The sequence below is a fragment of the Poecilia mexicana genome, unplaced genomic scaffold (assembly GCF_051168715.1).
Source record: "Poecilia mexicana isolate PSO_F unplaced genomic scaffold, ASM5116871v1 scaffold_4, whole genome shotgun sequence".
NCBI classification, from domain to species: Eukaryota; Metazoa; Chordata; class Actinopteri; order Cyprinodontiformes; family Poeciliidae; genus Poecilia; species Poecilia mexicana.
Window position 1 is genome coordinate 10,347,704 of NW_028263373.1, and position 20,373 is coordinate 10,368,076.

Sequence of the window (20,373 nt, forward strand, 5' to 3'; positions counted from 1 at the left end):
TGCATACACACAATACCCGCGCTAAAACACGGTGGAGCTCTCCTTGCACTGTGGTGTGCAGCAGTGACTTGAATACTTAAGCTCTTTGTTAACTGAAAGCATCACAGCTCAATACTTGCTCTTCGACACTGTTGAGATTGTTTCCATTATGGTCTGAAGTAAAGAAAATGAGAGCACTTGCGGATACCCCAAGCCAACCTTTTTTGGCTCAATGAAGAAAAAAAAACAAGACTGACAACAAAATCCCTGTTTAACACAATGCCTAAGTGTCTGGATAAACTCCCCAAACACATCACACTGAGCAACTCTCTCAGACAAAAGAAAAAAACAAAAAACGAATTCCCCCTTAGGATATAACACACCAACACAATTTACAGCTCTGTGGATTGAGAAATGTAAAGACCTTTATATGAAGGAGTCTTTCAGGTCAGGACTAGCAGTCAGACTGCATCCAACTGATAATGGAGTTTACTTTGTGAACGGTTAATGTTTGTGAGTGAAAAAGGTCATCTGAGTTAAGCTGGGAGATCATTGCTGTAACACTAAAATCCACACACAATACAAAACAGTCATCTCTATCGCCACTGGCGCCTTGATTTATGACATGCTCCGTCTCACATGATGTCTGAGTTGTAAAATGGCCAACATGTGGCCTTAATGACTTCAACAACCTGCAGCATTGCAGTTTAGGTCAAGAACACAGAAGAGCTCTTTGACTATCAAGGTTGAAGGCAGCAAAAAGAGGACAAATGAACAGAAGCACTCTGAAAAGTCAGACATGAGAATATGTCCAGTCCAAGCTGAATTCAGTTCATGTGTAAGACCTATAGAGGGCAGTCTTTACACATTGAGTGATCTTATTTCCACAGCCTCACCCACCTGGAGATTAAATCTCATTTTCATTCGTAGGATCTCTTTTTCTGCAGATGCACCACAACTTCATAGCAGGGAGCTCATTTTATGTCAACAAATAAAATATTTAAATATATGCTTGAAAACTGGGGTTATGGAAAACGAATGAGGACACGCTGTAGCAAGTACTGCATTAATTACAACCGTTTCCAACATGCACTGGGATGGTGTTAACTCACAGAAAAGCTGCAGTGATTGCCCTGACTGAGGACAGAAGAAGACTATCAGCTTATGCCTTTCATTCAGAGGGATTTTTTTTTTTTATCTTTCAACTCATTACAGTATTCATTATTTGTTCAGTTTAATTTTCCAAATGCTCCTACCAGACTTCTGGAAAAAGAAAACTGATAACATTCACTGAAACGGTGCAGTTGTGACTGTGTTTTACAGGTTCATTTCCCAGGTTATAAAACCAGACCAGGAGGCTAGACTTGGCAGAATGAGGGGAACAGCATGAGGAGGGCTGTCTAAATCTAATTTGTGTGTCTCCTTCAGGTTTCTAACACACAGGACTCTTCACAATTTGTCTGCATTTCTGGTGTAAACCCCCCCCAAACACTGAGCCTTGGCGTCCTCAAATAGCAACACTTTTGCTGTAGTTCCCTTTCAATGACCTTTAAAGAAAATGTTCCCTCTTACACCATGATCCTCACAGTGAATGATGGCGAGATAAACCTGGGTTCTTGTCTAGCCTCGTTGGGCACAGTTGCACTTTTGAATGGTTTAAAGTTATTGCTTTCACTGTATACATGGCTAAGTTTAGGTGACAACTATTTTTTGTAGCCATTTCCAGACTTATGAAGCTTTACACATGCATTGGAAAAGACGTTTTCATCTTTAGAGATGGGATGATTTAAATGTCTTACTGGTTGGATGTGAATCTTTCTGGATTTCTATGTTAAACACCTTACCTTGAAAGGTTTAAAGCCTAAATGTGACATTTGATATTCTTCATACGTTTTCTATTTTATCTCATTTTTAAATCATATATTCTGATGCATGTGATTTGTGTGCTCACGTTTTGTGAGACATCTCTATAGTTGCGCTGTGTGTATATATTTTTATATATTTTGGTCTGGTGTCTATACCAGTAACACATTACGCCAATATGACCAGTTTAATCTAACTCATTATTTTCAAACCAGTAATCAGCCTAAAGTTACTTATCCAAGTCACTGTGCCTAACTATTTTAAGATGAAGCCTTTCCTATTTTAGGTCAGCTAGGACACCCAAAATGATTAATTATTAGACCTTGGGAAGATACTGGATTAAATGGTAAGAGAGTACCATTATTAATATTGAAACGACTACTGAACCAACAAGAACTAAAAGGCCACTCAGAGAGGAAGAAGCCATTTTTGAGGCAGTTAGCAAAGAAAAAGATTTTTACTGACTAAAGTTTTGTTTGATTAAGACTAAACTTTATTCTTCTCTTTGACTTCAATTAAAAATGTTCTTTTCTAAATATAATGTCACAGTAGTAAAAGAGACATTTATTTTTACATTTTTGTTTGTGACGACACTAAATGTCTGAGGTCTCTGTATGTGATGGACTAAGCAGTTCAGCTTCATATGATCGGTGCCAATGCTCCCACACTCCTTTCCTCTGCCAACTTTTTGCCTAAAGGGGTTCATCTGTTACTGCTTTACTGATAAGTCTGCTTCAGTGGACCAGCTGATTGTGAGCAGAATTGTTCTGGTGAACTGGTGACTGAAGATTAGTGAATAAGAGGAAAAGCCCCAATCCCGTAGAGTATAATGAACGTTCCCTTCTGCCTCCACTCTCTATTTTCTTCCTTCAAAGACTTACCACTCAGCAACAAAGCATTAGATTGTAAATTCAATAACATTTGTCAAGGAATTGAGACAAGAACATAAAAAAATTGAGTTGTATAGATTTCGTCACAAGGTGGTTTGTGCGTTCTTTGCCAGAATAAACAGAAATTGTATTTTGTAGCTATTGAACAGCATTTAGACTAGTTCATATTGATCAGCCCAACCAAAATGATCCACGGTCTATTTTAGCTGAAATTAGATTCTCAAAAGCCTCAGTAAATTGAAGTGAAGATTTCTAAAGGAACAACGTATACTTTCAAGATGCTCAAATTCCAGATGTGATTTTAGGTCTTTGAAGAACTTTGAAGTGGTGATTAACCCTTAACCCTTTCAACAAGAAATCCATCACCATTAAGAAGCACTTCTGAAATGCAGTTGGGCAAAATCAAAGAAGCAGAACAATTATCCTCTAATGAAATCCACTTGTTCCTGTTCATGTTTGCTTTATTAATCTACGGAGTAGAAGGTGTTTTGGGAATAGATCAAACGGTTCTGATTGACTCCACATTTGTTGTGCTCACTGCTCCACTTACTGATCTCCATCGTCACTAGCCCCGAAACCATGATACCTTATCCAATAACAGCTGACCAACATTGGTTTCATTGACATTACACAGTTGATCAGAATCTCATTTCCAACATCCTGCAACAAATTTCCTGGAGGCTTGCAACACAAAGGTATCGGTAACATACAACTCAGTGGCAGGTTATCAGGGGGTTGAAAGACGATATGGACTTCTGCATTTACAACTCTCCGTACAAAACCATGTTAGCAAGGCATCACAAGGTCAAGATGTGAGAGTATGTCCATATAAAAATAAGAAAAGATTGATTTTTCTTTCTTTGCAGAAGTTAAATTTTACTACTGCATAATTATTGGACCAATTGCATTATGTTTGTCAATGAATAGGTCAGCCAGTTACACAAATAGACACCTAACTAACCAACCAACTACTTACTTCTAAGAATTACTTGGTAACAATTTAGTTGGCGTATAAAAAAACCCCCTCACTATGTCTACTGTCTGAGTTGAAACAGGAGTCTCCCTGTCTTTTAGAACTTGCGTCTCTCATCAAGCTGGCAGCCAAAAGAGGCCTGTGCCTCGTCTCTCTCTCTGTCAAAGGAGGATGCTTTGCTCTTAGGAGGAGGAGGTGGCAACTTAGTTTTGTAAGGCAGACTTGGATGTTAAAGAATCTTTAGTAGGTGATAATGAAACACAAGAGTTTACGTAGAAAATGTGTTGTCTTAGGTACTTACACATAGAGAGTTGTTAAAAAAAAAGTTCAAAACAAGGCAGTTTTGAAAACAGATTCACTTGACCCAGATGATCAGGCAATGCTTTGCAGAAAGCCATTATCCCACTCATAGATGTTCTGGTCGTATTGTCAGTGTTACCATCAGGTGGAGAAATGAACAAAAGACAATGTGTGGGAACCTCCAATTTGCATGGCTACTCTCTAACATTAGTACGGAGGAGATCTTTTCTCCCACAAGCCCTCAGGAAACAGAAAAGATGAGTCCTTTACTACAAAAGCCATTAAGTTCTTGAACAGATCTCTGAAAGAGCATAGGGTTTATTTTATTTCTTCTGACAGCAGGCCTGAAGCAATAAAATCTTTCATGTTTATTTGAAAGGATGTTTAAAGTTATCATGTATTTAATACACTAATGACCTGACACTGGACGAGTTCTGTACATTACGATAATGACAGCTTTAAATTTATCATGTCAAGAGTTAAAAATAAATATTTAAACATTTTGTCATCTATGCATTCACTGAGAAAATATTTTCATAAATTCTAATTCCATTACAGTTGCAAAATCTATCCATTTAGCATCCAGAATGTTTCTTGGTTTTGATTTTCAAACAACTCTTCAAAAATGTTGACCCTCACCAAAACACAAACCAGTCCAGCAGAGCCATGTACATGACAACTTGACCCTGAGGTAAAATCCTGGAGAATAGTGCAGTTCCCTACAGAGTGTCAGCACAAACGGGCCATCCTAGCAGACACACAACCTTTTAGTTTCAAATACCTTGTTCACATGCTGTTAGACCGTCTTTTCCAGGTAACACTGAAGGTTTCCTATCTCTTTTCCATAGCTCCTCACACATGGTTGTTGCTGTACTATTTTTGAAAAGATGACAGGGAAAAAAAGCACGTTGCCTGCTTTGTCCTTTGGTGAGAAGACTCTCAAAAGCAGGCTGCATCTTTGACCTCCCCAGGATGATGAGAGAAGATACTGAAGATGCTGTTCTGATTATTAAGGTTTATCATTACCGCAGACGTACTACAGACATACATAAGGTCGGGTTTCTTTTATTATTGATATTTTCCTATTAATTCTATTAATTATATATATATATATATATATATGAGAATGTAGTTTAATATTTTCTTCCCCTAAATTGAATACGTTTTCAACCTCAAGCACAGAATGCATGCAATTAACTATATGCTCTGTCTCTGCAACCTGAACATCATAAGGAGGTCCAGTATGTTCATTAAAAAGTGGAAGAGTGAAATGAAAGCTCATAAAAGACATTAAATCACCTTCCGTCTTTAATCTTTAAAATTATTTAGAGAGGACAACCTAACTGGCTACAGAGCTTTTACGACTTTTGTGCCTTCAGCTTAAAGGATATTAAAAAAAAAAAGGTGATTTGCAGCTAACCTCTTGCAGACCTTGAAGCACATAATCTAAAAGATTTGTAGGCACCGTCAGGGGACCTAGAAAACAGCAGAACCCATATATGTAACATACAAACTAAAAAGCGAACCATCTCCCACCATGAGCAACGGGCTCCATTTTCCTAGTGCTGTGTTTAATCACTGTGGCTTCTTTAATACCCACAGCTGTCAATGTGTTTCTTTGGGTCTCCACTGTTTGTTTTAGAGAGCCTGGTTCACCCCTGACATCTAATCAGTTGACTCAAAGGAGGTGGAGAGAAAATGTGTCTCGCCAAATGAGAAATGCATGGTTCCTTAGTGTTGAGTTAGTATGAGTTTTGGCAGAAAAACACAGACTTGTCGTCACACTAAAGGCATGATGTTTCGCTACCTGTTTTAACTTGGAAGGGTAAGTTAAAGTGCATAAGTCAACCATTTATCCATTCTGCTACATATCCTTATTTGCCTCTCTTGTAGTGGATCTTTCCGATGTCAATTAATTTCTTGAAATTTTAAAATTTTTATACTCTGAATCTCTTTTAAGTAGCTATGTTCTTCTTTTCTGCCATTAACTTTGATTTGTTTCATTCATTGCTTGTTTTAGATTGACAGCAGCCAATTCCTGCGCATTTTGTGACTGAGATTTTGAGACAATTTCAAATGCAACTTTATTAATGTTTTTAGAAAGATTTTCAAAACTGGATCTTGTACAAGAAATCTATTCACTTTTCAGTTTTGATTTAATAAAATTTGGTCTTCTAACAGAGGATGGAGAGTTAAATTATGATATTAACTATTCAATCCTCTATGTGTTTATTCACAAATGCCACTTTCTAAAAATCACCTCCATTTTTAAAGTGAAATAATTTTATTTAAGAAAGTGCTTAAATGTTGCAACATCACAAAAGTCTAATCTTTATACCAATATGTTAATTTTAAATTCCTCTTGCATTTGTAACATTTTCAGATTTACCTTCTTTGCAGTTTATTCTTTTTTCTGCACAGTTTATCATATCAAACTTGTTGTTACTGATGTGTGCTTTGTCATAATATTTTCAATAAAAACAACAAAAAGAAAACAAACATTGCCATAATTCCGCCTTTTAACTCAAAACGTCACATGTTGCGAAGAATTGTGGGTAATACACTTCACCGAAGTCCACCTGAATGGAGAAGGACCTTGACGTGAACTTAGCAGAAGGGCGGAAACGGGCGGGGCGAAGGCCGGATGTGGAGAATTGGGATGCTCAGACTTTGAGTTATTTGTACAGGCAAAACTGATAAAGGCGCTACGACGTAGTCGTTACCTTGCCAAACTAAAACCAAATGCCGTGCCCACAGTTTGTATCCACTAAGCGCCTAAACACTGCCCCCGGTGGTTTGGGAGAAACATTGGGGGTAGGCAGCGCTCGGAACTGTCGGAAATGATAACGGGACTATTCCTACTGCCGCCGAACCCTAAACAGCTGCTACCGAACCAGATACAGAGCTACAGAACTACTTACTGGATCACACAGTCCGACCAGAGGCAAGTATCATTCATTGTTTCATTTATGAAGTCGAAGGTGGTAGCAGCAGCACAAACACAAGCTTCTTTAGCCTATCCTTTCCTCTTCCTCTGTTTGGTCCTCCTCATCCTCATTATTCCTTTTTTAATTCTTACATTCCCATTAATTTCAACGCTCCTCGATTCAAATTCAAAAGGCTTAACGATGTTTTGGCTGAACAGTTAGCGCAGTCGGACCAACCTTACCTGATATACCCAGAATGCATTGCAGTGTAAACAACATGGCGACTTCCATGTGACAGTATTTATTTTATAAAAACTGAACAGCCTACTATTGTTTTAATATTTAAAATGAATATTTCTCAAATAAAGTCTATTGTTACAACTAATTGTGGTTCCTTTTAAGGAAGAAAACTCAAAGTTGCATGCCCCTTTATGAAAATTTAACTACAACGCACTTTCCCTGATGAATTAACTGTGATTAAAACATGTTGGTTCAATTTTAGCAGAGACACACAAAGGCCTGATTACTACCAGACCGACAACATATTAAAAAATTATTAATAGGAACTGTCTAACAGCATAAAATAGGCCAGAAATAATCTAATTTGCTGATCTAATGAAATTTAAGAACAGATGAGAAACAAAATCAGTCTGGAAAGAATTACAATGCAATTTCTAAGTTTGGGACTTCAACCAATAACAGTGAGAGCATTTATCCATAAATTAAGAAAACATGAAACCACTGGTATCTTTCCAGGTGTGGCCAGTACCAAAATTACATTGAAATTACAACAAATCAATATTTATAGAGCACTACTGTTCTCACTTTCCTCAGTGTTCATGATTATAGAGTGAGAAAGCTTAGTAAAAACAACATCCATGGAACAGCTCCAAGTCAAAAATCACCAGTGTATAAAAGCAGCACAAAGAGCTATTTCATATTTTCCCAGAAAAATCCAAAACATCTTGATAATGCCCTGGACTTTTAGGAAAATGTCCTGTGGACTGCTAAAACAAAAGTGGATTTGTTTGGGTGTGGATCCTACCAAAATAGCATTTCAGAAATAGAACATCACACCAACTATTAAACATGGAGATTGTGGTGCAGTGGTCTGGGAATGCTTTGCTGCTTCGCAACATGAAAATGTCAATGTAGTTTAAGGAACCATAAAATCACAAAGAAGTACGTCCAGTCACGTCAGTGTGGCAACAAGGTAGAAATCAAAATCAGTATCACAACAATTCTTCACAACATAGTTTACAACTAAGCAATAAAGTATTTTTTTTAACATTAAGTATATGTGTAGATCATAAAATGTTAGTCTATTAACTTCTTGTTAATGAACTAACAAGAAGTATATGTTTAAGTCAAAGCAAATAGGATGAGATATTAGCCTGTGCAATGTGACATTACTGCCAGTTCCACAAAAGTCTCTGACATAGAGCAAACATCCATCATTAATGAAAAGGGACTCTCTTGCTCTCACTAAAGGATTACTTCTAAACCCTGTTTACATCCCATGCTGAGAATAAGAGCCATTTACCAATGAGCTCCCTGCCTTGGCGATCTGTATTAATATGCAACTGCTCACACACAGAGAGCTGAAGCTAATTTTACTGATGTGGCTACCAGCTTGCATGAGGTCAGTCTGGAAAATTGGCTAAATTAATCTAGTGCATTTGTTTACTTGCGAGGAACCACTCTGCATATATGAACCACGAGAACAACAGAGGGGTTAAAGCTTAGGCTATTGACTGTAATAATAAGCTAAAAAGAGGTAAGTAGACTCAAAACTGTAATTTTTTTTCCATAAATGGAGGCTGTTAAACAGGAGAAACATAACAAGTGCACTGTTTACCCTTTGGATTAGGTTCATGTTATATTTGTGCATCTTTGTGCACACACAGATTTAAGCAAGCTGACAGGAAATGAGTAACTAAATTTAACTACAGAAGAAAAGACAAAACAACATGTGAAGGAAAACAAAGATAATGCATCAATAACATTCACATCATCAGTTTTCCTGCCTTCCTTTTTTGGGGTTTTTGGGGTTATCTTTGAGCACAGAAAATGTAAACCCAGCACTGAATTTATTTCATTACTTTTTAATTTTAAATTTAAAATGCCTTGCAAAAGGATTTACATCGCTTAAAACTTTTAAATTTGTTGTCATGTTATTAGCATACATTTTAAGGTATTTAATGGAGACTGGATGGACAGCTCAACATAAAACGGTACAAAATTGAAAAACAGAAGGAAAATGTCAGACATAGATCTGAAAAGGTTGGCTAAATCGGTATTCAACCCTTTTAGCTCTGATATCCCTAAAAAAAGTCCAGTGAAACCAGTTTATGTCAGAATCACATTAGTAAACATTGTCATCTGTGTGTAATTTAACCACGTTACATAAACAGTATATTGGTAACAAGTTGTGCAAGATTGTTTTCCAAATTGCCATGAATTCAGTGCCCATCTCCAGAGCCAGTTTATGTCTAAAGCTACAACTCACATGGGTCAAACTGAGGCGTTTAGAAACTGTTTCACTTAACCCTTCTTGGGGAAAACGAAGGAATTTGACTTGGTCTTAAATACTAAAATGTGGTTCCACTAAATGAAATTATTTCACAAGTCAAAATGGGAGCTGAGCCGGCATCTGATCACATGAGCTCAATACCCTGTCTCTATCACTGCCTCTCTGTTTGTGTCTTGTTTGCAGCTTGGTGAACCATGTGATTACTGTAGACACAAAAGTGCTCCCACTAGAGAGTTAGTGTCTTTATTTTACATACACATTTCTTCTGATACAGAAGATTAAAGACTTTATCTCAACCCGCATCAACATTTCCTCTCGTACCCCTAGTCACATATACACAATGAGGCTCCTCAGCTTTGCTTCCCCCATGTTATTGAATGATTACAAAGTTCATAAACCATCAAAGGTTGTGGCTTCTGTTCTGTTTTGTTTACTTTCTTGTGTCAGCCCTTTCTCCTTGTTTTTTTCCCTAATTATAATCAGGTCCGCTGCCTGGTTGCTACAACACACAAGTAGGATGAAAGAAAAAGCACGAACAAAATGAGAACTTCTTTATTTATTTACTGTCGGCACACAGACTTTGACAGGAGATGAAACGGCAAAGTTCTTTTGTTGAACGTAGCTCAAAATTTTTATGCAAAGCAGCAGAAACAGAATGGTAATGCTAATCTGGGGATTTTGAGAAAAGAACAGAACTCTGGATAGCTCTGGTAGAAGAGTACATTTTCAGAATTATTTTTATGAATATTAAGAGTGACTGTTGAAGTTCCTCTGCACCTCTTGCATTTATTAGTAGCACAGCAGGGATATTCCATCTAAGTGCCGTTTATTTTTTTTTAGAATTTTGATTTGATGCAAATTCATTCTATCCACTTCACATTTAATCTCTGAGCTTGTTCCAAGTGTAAATCCTACTATCACTTCTTCTTAGACAATATTTTTAATCTCCAGAAACTTCTGAGGAATGTGGTTTCAAAGGAAATGTGATGTGATGAAAGAAACTTTAATAAAGCCCCTCCACAAATCTGAAGCCACTTTATTACTTGTGTTTTAGAAACATGCTTTTGGTTAAGGAGAAATTACCAAATCTGTGCACAAAAAGTGAGACTGGTCAAACTTTAACACAGCAATTCTTGCTTATATAAATGCAACATCTACAGGAGTGTAGATGGGAACACATCCTGTATTTTAAAAACTGTTGCGTTAAAAACAAACCAATTTGGCCAGAGACCAAAAAGGGTCTGAGATTGATTTAACACAACAGGTTGATTCAGTTTGACCCAATTGACTGATTTCGTTTTTGTTTTTTTTCTGTTCTTTATCATGGCATAGGTAGGTTACCAGTGTTAATAGCCCAGTTTTTAAAAGCATGATTTCAAAAACAATCAGATTTGGATTAGGTTTTGCTAACTTTTCCCCTTCCTTAAAAAAAAACAAAAAACAATTTAAGAATTATATCTGTTCACACTTGTTATCTTTTGTTACTCAATAAAAAGGACAACTTCAAAAAGGTTAAGGGATGGATTTGAACCTAACTGGACCAAGTTATTGGTTTGACAAACTATTAATCTTGGGGGAAAAAAATGCACTCAACATTTAAAATAGAATAAAAAGTCCCTAACTGTATTGGCTCTATGATCAGTTCTTTGGGGAGTCTTTTCATTGTGAATATGCTCTATAAATCCCTCCAGAAAAATGGAAATGTCTCTTCTTTTTCTACGTTGCACCAGTTTAGTCATGCTCATTATGACCCGAGAAGCTCCATTGACAGCATCTTTTGGAAAAAAAAAACAAAAAAAAAACTTATTGGTTTAAGTTCTTGCAGACACACGAAACATTCAGGTGAAAGCAGAATTCAAGGAAGAAGGAAGAGCTCATCAATATTCCACAGTTTTATGGGGCCTGAATAACGATGCCACTGCCAAAAAGAGGTGTCCTCTGTTCTCGGCACGTTTTTTTTCTGCCATAATGCAGTTTTTGTTTTAAGTTGTAATTGCAGAAGCGGCAAAGTTAGAGGTGGTATTTGGCGATAAGCTGGATGAATAATGTTAATGAGTATTACACTGCTTGGGAACACAGAATTTTGCCTGTGTAAATAAAGATAAGTGGGGGGCGCGGGGGACGACCAAATACTCAACAACAAAACAATGTCCTCCAAAAATATGAAAGTCAGACAAGAATGGGACATTTAATCAACTTCACATTCAAGACTTTTGAAGGTTTTCTTGCTGCATGACGAAAAAACTCATGCATGCATATAACGAGCAGGTCATTATGTTAGGTTAGGTGATATACGGTGTGGTTTTCTTGTTTGTGTGTGTCCTCCCACACACACACACACACACACACACACACACACACACACTTGCACGCACACACACACACACAGAGGCTGTGCTGTCTGATTTACCACAGCTGATCTGCAGCTTGTCTGAAGGCTGACAGGCTGCAGTGGAGCAGATTTGTTGGGATTGTGAAGGGAGCACTAGGCACAGGAGCCTTCAGCCAGTCGTAGTCATTATTTCAGATATTAATTATTCATACATCAAATCTTAAAAGTGGCTTCTGCAATTTGATGGAAAGGTCCAGTGGGCTTTTGACTGCTTTTGCACATGAAGCACCAGACGTATCCACTTAAATTACCCCTGTGGTATACATACACACACATATATATATATATATATATATATATAATCTTTAATCTTTTAAAACATTATGTGAATATCAATTATATTTCAGATCTGAAAAAAATCTTTCTTTTTTTTTCCCAAGTTCAAAGGGTTTATATGGACTTTTGTAAGACAGACTTCCAGGATCTCTGACTAAAACATTTTGCTTGTAAGCGTGTTCTACAAATATGAAGCTACGTCACTGTGAAAATGAAGATAAACGGACTGAAATCTTGTGAAATTAAATTGCAGACTGTCTCTGTGCTTTGACTGTGCAGCCTATTATGGAGCCACTTTGTGACTTACGGAGCCGCTCCGAGGTAAATTTCCCTGTTGTTTGACCACCTGATCTTTCAGATACAAAAGATAATTTTTGGGGGAAAATGCTTCGGAGCAGCCCCGTGATTTTTTTTTTCCTCCAACATCAGCACAAGATATGTCACGAATAAAACCTCCTACTTAATTCTAATGCCACTGTTTTATAACCACAAGACTTTATGAATTTTGATACAGTCCATCAGGAAAATGAATTCCTTTTTTTAATTGTCATCAACCATATATAAATATTTTTCACAGTTCAGTATTTGCTAAATTCCAACATCAATTAAAATCTCTACCTAAAGATCCTGTAAAATTTAAGTGAACACGTTGGCTCAGTCAAACATTGACTAAAATACAACCAGGTGATTTTTATTAATCAGTTGTCATGACAAAAGCTGCTATAGTATTTCCTGCAAGATTGGCCCCAGACGTGAGCCCCTCCTTCTGTCACTCCGTTTAATCAAGCTGCAGAAAATGGTTAAAATTTCTTGTGAGGGGTAAAATACAAACAACTCTGAATTGGCTACACAAGCATAAACTGAAACTGATGGGTAGATATCTTTTTTTTTTTTTTTCTCTGTCTGGTACTTCTGGCTAATGCTGACCTGGGCAGCTGCCCAGGTGTCATATGTCAAATATGTCAAAAAAAGGTGTTGGTTGTGGCAGTTTATTTCTTTTCTGGCTGATATATTATCTGCCGGTTTCATGCTCAACGAGTTTTCTATTTGTACCCCGGTCTCTTTGGGAATGGGTCAGAATTAGATGTCGAGGTTAGAGTTGGTTTAGGCGTCAGGGCATGAAAGCAAAGGATTTATGAACCAGAAAAAGACAAGAGAGAGCTGGGACTTGAGAATGAGGGAGTCCTGAAAATGGTGGCTGCATTCTTCTCAGCTACAAGGCTGGTTTTGTTTTTTCAGAAGCCTGCTGGATTTGACTACATCCACTTCAAAATTTGACGTGGCTCTTTTCACGCTCCAAATGCCAAGAAAACACAGAGAATGCTCCTTTTGAATGTTTTTTTTTTTTTTTTAATTGTGTTTTAATCAATTGCACTTATTTTATTGGATTTTAAGATGGCACTTGCATGGTTTGGGCTGGCCATGCACCTGAATTAATAGGCCAGACCAGGAAAACATTGGCAGAGAAGATCTGTAGGGTAACTCTGGAGGCGCTGCAAAGATATGCAGCTCAGGCAAGGGAATCTGTTGACGCCACAGCTATTAGTTGTGTGTAAATGTAATCTTTAATTAAGACTGGCTATAGAAACTTCAGCTTTAAGTCGCCACAAGCAATATGGAAGACATTAAACATGTAAAAGAATGTGGTATGGTCAGATAAGATTAAAGACGCTCTTTGTGACAAACATGCTAAATGCTATGAATGCTAAACCAATTCCACACATCAACTGGGACATAGCATCCTGACAGTGAAACATGGTGAAGCTTTTCTACAGCGGGGATAGGAAAGGTGGTTGGAGTTGATGTGGGGATGTATAATGCCAAGTTCAGGACAATGCCAGCAGAAAAGCACTGGGATGCTGCAAAAGATAATGACAACCATCTTAAATATTCAACCAGGACTCCATAAATGGTTAAATCAAAGCGACTTCGTCTGTTAGAATGACCAAGTCAAAGTTCTAACATAAATTCATCAAAAATTCTGGGGTAAGACATCAAATTTTGTGTCCAAAGATGCTCTAAAAAAATAAGTATGGCTTGTAAAAAACAAACAAAAAATACCCAAAACAATTACTGCTGCAATAACTACAAAGGTTGAATGAAAAGGTAACACACTCATTCATATTTTTAATAAAAAAATAAAATTGAAAACCATTGATTTTTGCTTCAATATTTAGATCGGAAATGTGAAATTCATTGTAATCAACCTAAAATGGATGGTAAACCAAGTTTCCCTGTTAAGTTTTGTCTTAGTTTTTAACAGAAATGAACCTAAAGAATTTCAGGTCTCCAAAAGAGTCCTCGCGTGTTTAACCTAACTTTGACATGGGTGATATTTTTGGCAACGCCGACACTCCCAATTAACCCTAATTAGTCCCTAATCAGTTCCAGTCCAGCCGGTGCGTAATTCTGCTTCAGGTTTTGGCACGAACAGTCTCCAGGCGTCTCGGGGATGACAGCAGCGCTGTGGATACTGGTGCTCGGAGTCTAACCCATCGGTCCTCCCACCTCATCGAAGCTCCGGAGCGCAGCTTAAGGGAGCAGGAACTGTTTTTTTTTTTTTTTTTTTTTCTTTTCAATCAGCCGATGAATGGGATTTCTGCCTGTACGTGGAAGTGGAGAGAGCGCAGCGTCCCAACACCCCCCCCCCCCCCAACCCCAAAACACTGAGAGCTGAGGTGGAGAGCACGCAGCAGAGACAGAGACGGAGCAGCGGCGGTGCGCAGCGGGAGAAATAAATATACCAACTATTGTTGGGTACAGCAGAGACATGATCTCACAACTGGAGCGGCTGAAGAGGCAGATGTGATTTCCAAACGGATGTGTTGTCTTTTTATTTTTAATTGTTCCGTCTTGCTGTTCTGTTCTTTTCTTTTGTTTTTAACCAACCACTGCCTACAGACTACTTTGAGATCTCGGTTCGAGGGAGTATATTGCAGCAGAGACTGACCATGTGTTGTTGCGCCACATAGGCGCTCTTTGTGGGCTGCTCTGCACCGGGAAGAGACAGGTGGTGCATGTGTGCGTGCATATGTGAATGCTGAGACCCGTAAAAGAGGGTACGGACACACGCCAACCGCTGAGACAGTTGTCTTCTTATGGATGTCGGGAACAGTTTTTTCTTTTTCTTTTTTCTTTTTTTCTTCTTCGCCAGAGACAGGTGCGACAGGAAGGGACACTTTCTAAAGCCCAACACGGGATCTGATAACGCTCTAGATCGCGCTCGGATATTTGGTACCAAGTGGGACAGAGACAATTGAGTCATACTGTTGTTGCCTCGGCGGCGCTTTTTCCCTCCTGGTAATCAGAGGTAAGTGATCCGAGGGGTCCGGTGAAGGGCTGCGCTGGGGCGGTGCTGGTGGTGCGCTGCTTTGGTTCCGTGTCTCGCCTTAATGTTTCAGATGCATTGATTAGCGGAGGGGGATCCAGTTATCTAAATTGAACCAACTCATCTCGTAGTCAGTAGTGGGTGCAATCTGTGGCATCTGCGCGTCCAATTTCATACTGCGTAGCTTGCAGCCGCACTGAAAACTAGATTTGAGCCATCTCCATCCACATATCAAATGTATCATGATGGGGATTTTTGTTGTTGTTCTCCGTCAATTGAAACCAATAAACTCAGTTTCTTAAAGAAACCGTGTAATTTGACAAGCTCGCACTTCATTGGAGCTTGAATTTCATTTTTAAATTATGTGTTGCAGAATTGCACTGGAGGTTTTTCCTCTTATCTGTCGTCTAACAGTCCAACCTTCCGGATCTCTAATGTCCATTACAATTACGCCTGGAGGCTGTACCATGTCCCTCTCCTTTCTCTGCAGGATCTAGTCTTAACACTGTACGCTGAGTTTACGATTAACGCCCTGCTCCTACCCTAGCTGGCTCCAAGTCGCCTCAAGTTTTCCCATTTGGGACTTACACATTTTTTCCTGTGTCCCCCCTCTGTTTCAAATTCAAATTGCCTTTCAAGCTGCCTTTTGTCCGGTGCTGAGGTTTGTGGACTGGAAAAGAGAGATGGAGAACTAACTAAAGCCCCCAGGGGGAAAGGGGTGCTCTTAAAAATGAGCCCCAGTTTGTGTGAGAGGAGAGAAGTGGAGAGTTACGGGGGGCGAGAGAGAGAGAGAGGCATCTAAAGAAAGTGAGGCAGTCCAGTGTGGGGATAGAAGACCAGCAGCTCCTTTAACCTTGCTGTCACTCTTAACAGTATCAATCAACCTTGGTGTAAAAGAGGCTCTTTAATTCCTTTTCCTCTGGGGTGTCGCCTGCTCTGGCAGCCGGAGCTCAGGGAGGAGGCTGGAGGTTGCACATAGGATCATTTTCCCCCTGCTGCTTGCATCAGGCAATGACGTGCTGGATCAGGCTTGGTCTTTTTTTTTTTTTTTTATAAATTAATAGACGGTGCAGTGTCTTGACAGCATTCACACGGGTGACGTTGTTCACATTTTGTCATCCTAGTTTTAGTTCAAGTTTTTTTATGACCAACATAAAGTAGCTTCTAATTGTGAAGTGAAAAGGACAAGATGCATGGTTGTTAAAAGCATTGGGGAATTAGAAAACTGTGGCACGAGTTTGTATTCCGTCTCTTATGCTCTGTTAGCCCTAAATAAACACACAGCACGGGTCAGGGATGAGGTTAAGAAATTTAAAAACGGGGTTAGTTCAAACCACCTTTGATTTCAAAGAGCGCACTGTCTGACCCAACATCAGAAAATGGAAAGAGTATGATACGCCTTCATACTTTTGGCCACTCACCTAGACTGACAACATTCATCACAGGAGAACATTCATACGAGAAGCGGCCAAAAGGCTCGTGGAAACTGGAGGAGCTCCATAGATCCAAATCTAAGTTGGAATGATCTGTTAACAGGACAACGAGAATATATATATATATATATATATATATATATATTTACTCCACAAACGTAGCCTTGACAATCGTGAAAAAATTAAATAGCCACCGTTCAAAGCACAATAGACGTGTGGAAGAAGATCATTTTGTCAAGTGTGATAAAAATTTTCAAGTGCAACCTACAAGCGAAGCAAAACAGTAGGCATTACCCAGAACACATCGAGGTGACCCATGGTGGAGCAGGACGTTTTGCTTGATCTTGTGAAATCTTTAAGTGTGATGGAAACGGGAAAATAAAATAATTTGTCAGGTGGCAAGTAGGTTTTGGTAGGTGTATCTTTCACGAAATCAACATCACAAACTAATTGGAGCTCACCATCTACACAGTGACGGTGTTGGTGGCAAGGCCAAGCTTTTGGACCTGCTTTTCTTTAGCAGGTACAGAGAAGCTGGTGAAAGATCACAGGATTAGCTAAAGATTGAATGGTTTACATCAAATTTAGTCAAAGTCCAGACCTGCATCTTGTTGAGAATCTCGGACAAGAATAGGAAAAAGGGAAAACTGACATTCCCAGAATCTCTTCATTTGGTCTGACTGAGCTCGAGTTAATTTATAAAAGAGAATGAGCAAGAATGTTCATAGTTTTGCAAAGCTGGTAAAGACATAGCCTGAAATGTTTTTCAGCTGAAATTCCAGCGAGTTTCTAAAAGGACTGACTTTTAATATATTATACATTTTGAGAACCATGTGTTATTTTCCTTACCCTCTGCAGTTAAGCACGTTTTTTGTTGTTGTTGGTTTATCACATAACAATCCTACTGAACACTTTGAAGTCTTGGGTTGTAAATGACAAAATGTTACATTTATAGGGGCAATGAATGCATTTGCAAACCGCGTTAGATCTAAGGAATAAGTATTAAATGAAACCTCAAATGACCATACAAAGTATAGATGTAATCATCTATACTTTGCAGCTTTCTCGAGATAACTGTGAAAGAGAATCAAAGTCGCATTCCACTGATGTGCTCGTCCCTCGTCGCCTAGCAATTATACGAGAAGTTGTGTCACAAGCGGCAAATTAAAAGACAAAAGAGGAATAATCTACATGACTTGATCTATGATCTGTGTGTGGTAATCTAATTTGTTTAGTGGCCAAGTTTAGATTGAAGTATGTTCGCTGTCTATCCTTATAAAAGATGAAGAGGAAGGGTATGCGAACTAAAAAGCTGCTGAAGGCTCCCTTTAGTTTCACTTTGAAAACATAAGCTGCTTTTCTTGATATGCTTCTCTTGCAGTTTCGTAAGATATCCAGTAACACTGAATCAGTGATAACCCTTAAATCGGTGAGGAAATTTGCTAGAAGTGATTATTCTTATCTGCTGTTCTTCTGTATGTGCAGGAGAGGGGATAAATGTTGTGCAGGTCCATGTATAAATAACCTCACTGTAGGAAGCATTACTCCTTCCAAGAGAAATGACTCAGTTGGATGCAAGACGGTGCAGAAAAGAGATTTAGGGCAAACGTAAGGAGAGAGCACTTTGAAAAACTGGCTACCTGAGGGTAGAGCTCGTGTTCTGGACAATAAGTGTTTAGTCTAAAATCCCCTACAGAAGCAAACGCCATAATTCCATGTAAAGGCCTAATAGCGCTGGGATTTTGTGTCAGCGGAGAACTCTGATAACAAGGCTAAATGTGTGCCCAAGAAACCAGGCGGCATGGGAGGGTTTACTGTTCCAAGGTCCTGGAGCTGATGTCAGTTTTGGCGGGCCTCTCTCCATCCCCAGTGCTGCTTCTCTCTGCAGCTTAACAAACTGCTCGCTGGAGCTTGCCTAATCCTTGGCTAGCAGTGCCCAGTGATTTATTATAAAGTTAGCTCATTTAAGGAGATCTGCAACATCGCTTCCCATACACGGGGCCCCTGACAGATTCCCGCTGTCTCGACTCTGGAGTCTGAATTGGCAATTAGTTTGAAGAAGTCGTGTGTGTGTGTGTGTGTGTGTGTGGGGATCAAAGACACGGGAGAGAACGGCAGGGTGAGAGTTTGTCCGTGTCCATCAGAGAGAAACATAAGGGTCGGTGTCTATCTTGTTGTGTCTGTTTGCCTTCCTGTATTGTACGGACTCTGTATGTGTGCACATGTGTGAGTCAGTCTGTCTGAGTGTGATTCAGCACTGCCAGCCTTGGTTGAATGGGTGCCCTGTTTGAGCCTCGCTTCTGACGCTAACAGCCGCTCCGGGCCTCTTGCTTCGGAGCAAATGCTGTGTCCTGTGTGCAGAAATAACAGGTGCCTTTACACAGTCACTTAATCCCTCGTCTTTGCCGAATCGTGTTGGCGGGGGGGTTAACTTCACCTGTGGGCCCGGGGCAGTTCCCACATGGTAGGACAAGTCATACTGTAGTTTAGCGCCGCTAAAGTGACGATGTGCTTTGAAGTCCTATCCCTTCAATTTTTCAATGTATTTTCACATGAGAACAATTAACAAGTCGGGTATTAATTTTTAAAGCACATTGAAGCAGTATTCTCCTTTAGATCACACAGCACCACCTCTCAGAAACCTGGGAGCCCAAACAGCAGGCGTACTCGCCTATAAGAAATCGGCGTGATTGCTTGGTCAGCAGTGTCTCCTCACCAGCCTTGGCACATTGTAGCTAGCTGCTGCACTAGCTGATATCAGTAATTTCAACCGCTACTATTAATGCTCTGACTTTTTAACTCAGAGTTGCTCCACAGATGTAGGACAGGCGCGTTATGCAGCATAACCACCGCTCAGCTGTCTGTCTTTAAGGATCGATGTGAAAATATTTGTTGAAAGCAAACCAAAGAAATCAAAACTTTTGGTGGTAACGTTTTGAAGCCTTTGTTTGAAACAAACCTCTGTTTTGCTTTGTGCCGACATCCCAGTCTTTTTACCTCCATGTAAACCAGGGCTCAGTAACCTGTACAGTACAATTTTGTTTTAGCCGAGTGTGGTTTGTTCAGCTTAAACATATGAACAACCTAAAAACATAGGACTAATCAAAGCAAAATGAAACGATATCATCAGGCGTCCTGTTGTAAAAATATGAATCGCAATGCATAAACATAGACGTTTTAATATATTTCTGTTTAAAACTTTTAAATGGTTTACGTGTCATTTTTGCCACATTCATTAAAATTGGGATATTAAAAACATTCAGTTAACAGTGATCTGAAGTTTGTCTATCAGCTTGTATCAAGGGTGTGTGTAGTTCAGTGTTCAACTTCGCTTGTTGAATTTGCTGTCACTTTCATTTCATTTATTTATTTTAAGATTATAACAGTTTAATTGTTCTGTAGCTTTACTACTTTAGATAAAAAAAACACTCCCAAATTTCCATCAGTAATTCAAATTTGTTATTGCCAAACTTAACACT

At 39.0% G+C, this 20,373-nt stretch overlaps 1 protein-coding gene across 1 annotated transcript in view; it reads left to right on the top strand.

The window, feature by feature from the left end:
- Positions 1-12,798: 12,798 nt before the first annotated feature.
- The window catches only part of sema6bb (sema domain, transmembrane domain (TM), and cytoplasmic domain, (semaphorin) 6Bb), a 173,121-nt gene continuing 165,546 nt past the window's right edge, over positions 12,799-20,373 (top strand). Inside the window, exon 1 of the mRNA XM_014994751.2 lies at positions 12,799-15,443. The gene's annotated coding sequence lies outside the window, so the exon portion shown is untranslated. The remainder of the gene's footprint in view (positions 15,444-20,373) is intronic.